Here is a 6,000-nt window from a genome sequence, read left to right on the forward strand (position 1 = left end):
TTATCAATTATTTTACTATCAATTTGATAAAATTATATTATTGAAAATGCCGCGAAATATTATGAATATAAAAATAGAATATAAGATCCATCAACTTATAATGACTGATCTAATTACTGTTAATGGCTTATACGTAGTTAACTTAAAAACTTTAAAATGTTTCAAGTTAAAGAAGTTGAGCCTAATGTGTTTCGAGCTAATTTGCTTAATGAAAATGATATTAATTCATATATACAATTGCACAGTATCGAAACAAAAACTAGTTGGTGCATTTTTAGTTCAAAACAGTCTACTAGATATGTTTGTCGGTTGGTAACAAATTTAATTTTATATTCATAAAAAATGTTATGTATTTATTTAATATTTGATATTAAGATATAATAATTCTAGAGCTATTTTACTGAATAATATAATTATTATGTATTTATTTCTATGTAGAAAAGTATTTGTATGTCATCATAGTGCATTCCAAAAAAAAAGTATTAAAGAAAATGTAAAAGGAAAGTCAAAAAATACTAATTGTCCGGCAAAAATTGATATCACACTTAAACTCACAACTAAAGATACTTGTAAAAAAGATTCATATGTAAAGGTATCTATTTTATAAGTTATTTAATAACAATTTCATATTAAAAGTTGTATTTATTGATTGAGGATTATAATATAGATAAATTATATTATATGTGTAGCTGTATATTATGTTATAATTTTCATCTACTAATTATTTTTAAGGATGGTTTACCAGCAATAATAACATTTACAAATGCCCATAACCACACATTGACATCAGGTGAGGCATTGTCATTTTTGAGGCCTACTGATGATATCCGTTGTATCTTTAATGGATACTTTACTAGTGGTCTTGGTAAGTACCTGAAATTTAAAAACTAAATAATACCTATATTATGTACTTTACAAAGGTATTATTATTTATTACAAGTACAAAGTGAAATATTTATTTTACAATGGGGTGATTATATCTCATACTTGTATACACCTATGTGAGAAATTATAATATACAATAAATAATAAATGGATTTTAAATAAATAAATTAGGGATTAGTGAATCTATAAAGATTCACGAAGAAAAAATTGAGCTGAAATATGGTATAAGTTCAACAGAGTTGGCTAACGCTCATACAAATCCAAAATATAGAACAGTGAGATATTGGTATGACGAATGGAAAAAAATACACCTTGGGCCACAGAATGGCGATGGGGTATTTCAGGTGAGTAAATGGAATAACACGTTTATTTACAATTAATTTATTTAGCCGAATAAATAAATACTATTATTGTTATCATTATTATATTACCTACATAATGTTTATTATATGTTTTGCCACATAATAAATTAATGTATAGGTATCTAATTGATGATTATTATATACTTAACATTATAATTTATAATCAATATTTAATCTGCATGCCTAGCTAATGAATTGGGAAGGGTTGACTAATGCTTATTGTATAAGTTATAACAAAACTCATATTACTATTTACTTTAAAAATCATGAGGTAGGCAATGAGAAAAATATATTAAAAATTCTTGAGATTGTTGTACTACTTACGGTGTGAACTGTGAAGATAGAAGCTTCAGCTTTTTAAATGAGAACACCACTATTCAATTATAAATTATAGGTACTGTAGATAATGTTTCTGAAATTTTGTATGTATCAAAATAAAAATTGTTTTTGAGTTATTTAACTTTGTGTTCTAAGGATAAAAGGTCCATGGTAATGGGCTTATAAGATATTATGAAGGCTATGATGATTTGCAAATTTTAGTTATTAATATTAATCTATCAATATTAATAATTTGTAAAAATGGTCCAAGTGGCCAAGTATAATACTAGATCCAATTTTATGTCTATTTTGCATTTATGTATATCCATTTTTGAGGACTATGATCCACAATAGGTACAAACATTTTAATAACTAAGAAACTGTTCATTCAAATTTGAATTAGGTACATCAACATTTTCAAGAAAATTATCCTCTGAATAATGTACAGTAAAAAAGAGGCTCTCACTTGAAAAACAGAACTTTGTATCGCCACAAGACACTCCTTAAGTAGTACAAATAAATCATTTATTAGAACATATTATTATGGTCTTAGAGTATATTTAAAAGTTCCAAAACTCAGGATTTGAATTCATTATTAAAAAAAAAGGGGGGGATGAGTATGCTAGATGGTATGTATATTGTATATGTATGTTGATTGAATTACATTATTTATAACTTTCACATATATTTCTTTAACTATAGTGACATATTATTTATATTTTTTCTACAAATATTTGTATTTGTAACACTTAAGATAAAATATCTTAATATAACCTATTAATGCTTAGGTATTATATTTATATTGTATTAGATTGATGTTCTAATTATGTCTTATATTATAGCCATGGGGACATAGATTAAGTATATTATGTTTAAATTTATATAGTAGAAGTTAGAGGTTTAAACGTTTAAATAAATTAGTTGTTTTGATGATACTTAAAAATTACATCAACATAATTATAACTGTCTAGGTATATATTTACAAATCCTGCTACCTATAGTTGATATTAAAATGAAAGTCTATTGTTTTATTTCCTAATAATAATGCTAATCTAAAGTAAATTGGTAGCTAGCTCAGGTCAATGAGTACCTAAATAGTGTTAATCTACATCATTATATTTTCAACACTGCAATTTGTTAATACTAAAATAACTGTAAATAAATCAATAAAGAATATTCAATACCTATATTTTATTTTAAATGTTTTATTGTTACTTTTTTCCAGTGTAGCACATGATTCATCGTCAAATCTAATTATCTGTTATACAAATTGGTTTTAAAATATATATAACACTAACATAGATATATGTTATTTTTTATGGTACTTTTTATGACCTTAAAAAAAAATAAAAACTTAATATAGGAACCCATTTTTATAAATATGAATACAATTGTTAATATAATGAAATATGAAATGCCTACATTGTCTTAAATATAAATATATATATATAAAATATATTAAAATACATTTCCAAATTATATAAAATACTTATTTGTAATTGTTTAGGCTATAAATGTAATTAAGTAGTACCTACCTATCCTAAAATAAAATTGTACTGTATGTAATTTTTAACAAATAAGTTAATTTGAATTTAAAGTAAAAGATTTTTCAAAAAATATATAATTATAAGATATTAATATGATATTAAAATACTTTTACTCAAATAACTCCTAAAACACATTTTTTACTATTTAAGTACCTATGTATGTATAAATGTTTGAAGTAGAATAATGTAAAAAATATGTGCACTTAATTATGCTACACAAATTATTGTGTCTAACCATTAACAGCTAATTTTTAGTATTAATTTGAAGTTAACAAACCAATTGAATACTAATATTAATTAGCAATAGACAAATATTCTTAATTTTCAGAAATTGGAAGAAAAAATATTATAATATACAAAAAATGGTATTATTGTAAGGTATAAACAATACCCATTTGCTATAGTAGTAATTACTCCAATAATGCAACGTGCTCACGGATTGCCATTTGCTAAGGATATTGCTTTTGTGGATAGTACTGCATCCTGTGATGCCAATGGGCATTCTGTAACAATTATGCTTACTGCTTGTGGGATAGGAGCTGTACCATTAGCTCTTATGATCACTAAAGGACAGTCAACTGAAGATTACATTGCTGCCTTTACACTATTGAAAGAGTCTGTACCATTCGCATTTTCTTCCCAAGGGTATCCCAAACAGTTTATGACCGATGATAGTGAAGCTGAAAGACAAGCTCTTAAGCATGTTTGGCCATCATCAAAATCTCTTCTATGTCGTTTTCATATTTGTCAATCGGTATGGCGTTGGCTTTTTGAAAAAAAACATGACATTTTAAAGGACGATAGAAAAGCATTATACAAAGTATTTCAAAATTGTTTAGTATCATCAGATATACAAGAAGCTGAAAAATCATTTAAAATTATGGCAGGAATATCTTCTAGTGATGAAAAAACAGTATTTAATAAATATCCACAATGGATATCATATGTTACCAATTATTGGAAGCGAAAAGAAATTTGGTGTTTTGCATTCAGAGATGCATCAATGCATGGACACCATACAAATAACTTCAGTGAAGTAAATGTTAGAATTTTCAAAGATATTGTTCTATCACGTAACAAAGCATACAACGCTATAGCTCTTGTCGATTTTATTTGTACGAGTATGGAAGAGTATTATACAACACGCTTAAGAAACTTTGTGAATGGAAGATCTGATAAATCAAGATTACTGTTTCAGGACCAGTTAAACCGTGCAGCACATATAACTAAAGATTGGATAGAAGCTTTGGATGACGATTTATATAAAGTACAACAAAAAAATTCTCCTGAGTTTTATGAAGTCAATGTGACTGTTGGATACTGTTCATGTCCTGTAGGAAAATATGGTTCATTTTGTAAACATCAAGCTGCTGTTTACAATTTATACCACCATAAAATGCCAAGCTTACCACCTATATGTCATGAAACACGATGTTTGCTAGCTAAATTAGCTTTTGGTAATGAAGCACAAGCAAATGAATTTTATATGCCTTTAATTCTTAGTCCAACAGAAAGTAATAATCTGATTCAGGAGTCTAATACAATTAATGAAAACAATAGTATGCACTGTGATTTACTTGATGTTGATGTAGAGAGAAATATTATTGAAAATCAGATAAAAAACAAAGAAACTGAGGTAATTGAAAATGAAACATTAACGGAAGAATATAAAAAACAAATAGTAAGCCTAATGACAGATAATTTTAAAAAATTCCCAGCTCCATCACTACATGTTCTTTCCAAATGTGTCCAGAGGTTAAAAAATGTAAAATCTTTAACAGCATGGGAATCTTTTATTGCTACAACTGGAAGTTCAATTTCACTAAGACATAGGAGCCGAGGTACAATAACTGTTCAACCAACTACAATTAGCAGAAGAAGACCAGGTATAACAAGGGGAAGTAAACGATTGCCAGTTGGACGACCAAAAAAAGAAACGAAAAAAAAAGTATTCAAGAGAAATAGAAACTTGCAACAAAATGTAAACAAAAATGTTCCAAATTCAAAATCGCATGGAAGTAATCACTAATTGTATGTAAATATTATAAATAATAAACAAATGTATTAAAAAAATAGTTTTAACTCATATGCTGTAATTGTTTGTTAAAATGTAACAAATATTTTTTTATAAAATAACAGAAAAGGAAGGTAATTACGGCATTTTTATTTCATTTAGTAATTAAAATTGTTAATTAATTCACAGTTAATTTTAATCAATTCTAAAATATTATTATGATTAAATTCACAAAATGTTGATTAAGTAGAACCTAAATCCATGACCACTTATGCTATTAAATATATGCCCATACAATATAATATAATAAATTATTTGCAGGTATAACCACAGTAAAGTTATTGTGGTTGTCAATTAAAACTTGAATTTGATTCACCTGACAACCAAGGATACAAAATATAAAAAGATTTGTGTATCCGAGTACTGAGTATTCATTAATCATTTTAACTAATCAATAATAAATTATTAGGTAGGTATCTACCATTGTATCAAAAATTAAAATCAATCACAATGAACATCTAAATAATATATTTAAAGTTAAAAGTTAAAAGCAAGTTACATTTAAAAATATTTTAGTAAATAAGAATAAAAGTTTTTTTACAATAAATACCTAAATGTTGTTCAATAAATAATTTATTTTGAAAAATATCATATTAAATTAATTGTTGAATGAATTGAATGTACCTATTATTAATCATCTAGGTGCCTACACTATATACAAATTTAAATTAATGTTTAGGTGCCTTACCTAATTCATAGGTAAACAGAATAAATAGGTACTTATTGTAATTTTGAACATAATATTTTGGAAACTAAACTTTGAAGGTTTTGGAATTATATTTATTTAACTTTAACCATATAGGTACCTATTGTA

The 6,000-nt window shown here is 25.7% G+C and overlaps 1 pseudogene; it reads left to right on the forward strand.

Moving 5' to 3' along the window:
• The first annotated feature begins 156 nt into the window (after positions 1-156).
• LOC126551030 (uncharacterized) lies at positions 157-5,141 on the forward strand (annotated as a pseudogene).
• Positions 5,142-6,000: the final 859 nt, after the last annotated feature.

The sequence above is a fragment of the Aphis gossypii genome, chromosome 3 (assembly GCF_020184175.1).
Source record: "Aphis gossypii isolate Hap1 chromosome 3, ASM2018417v2, whole genome shotgun sequence".
Lineage (NCBI taxonomy): Eukaryota > Metazoa > Arthropoda > Insecta > Hemiptera > Aphididae > Aphis > Aphis gossypii.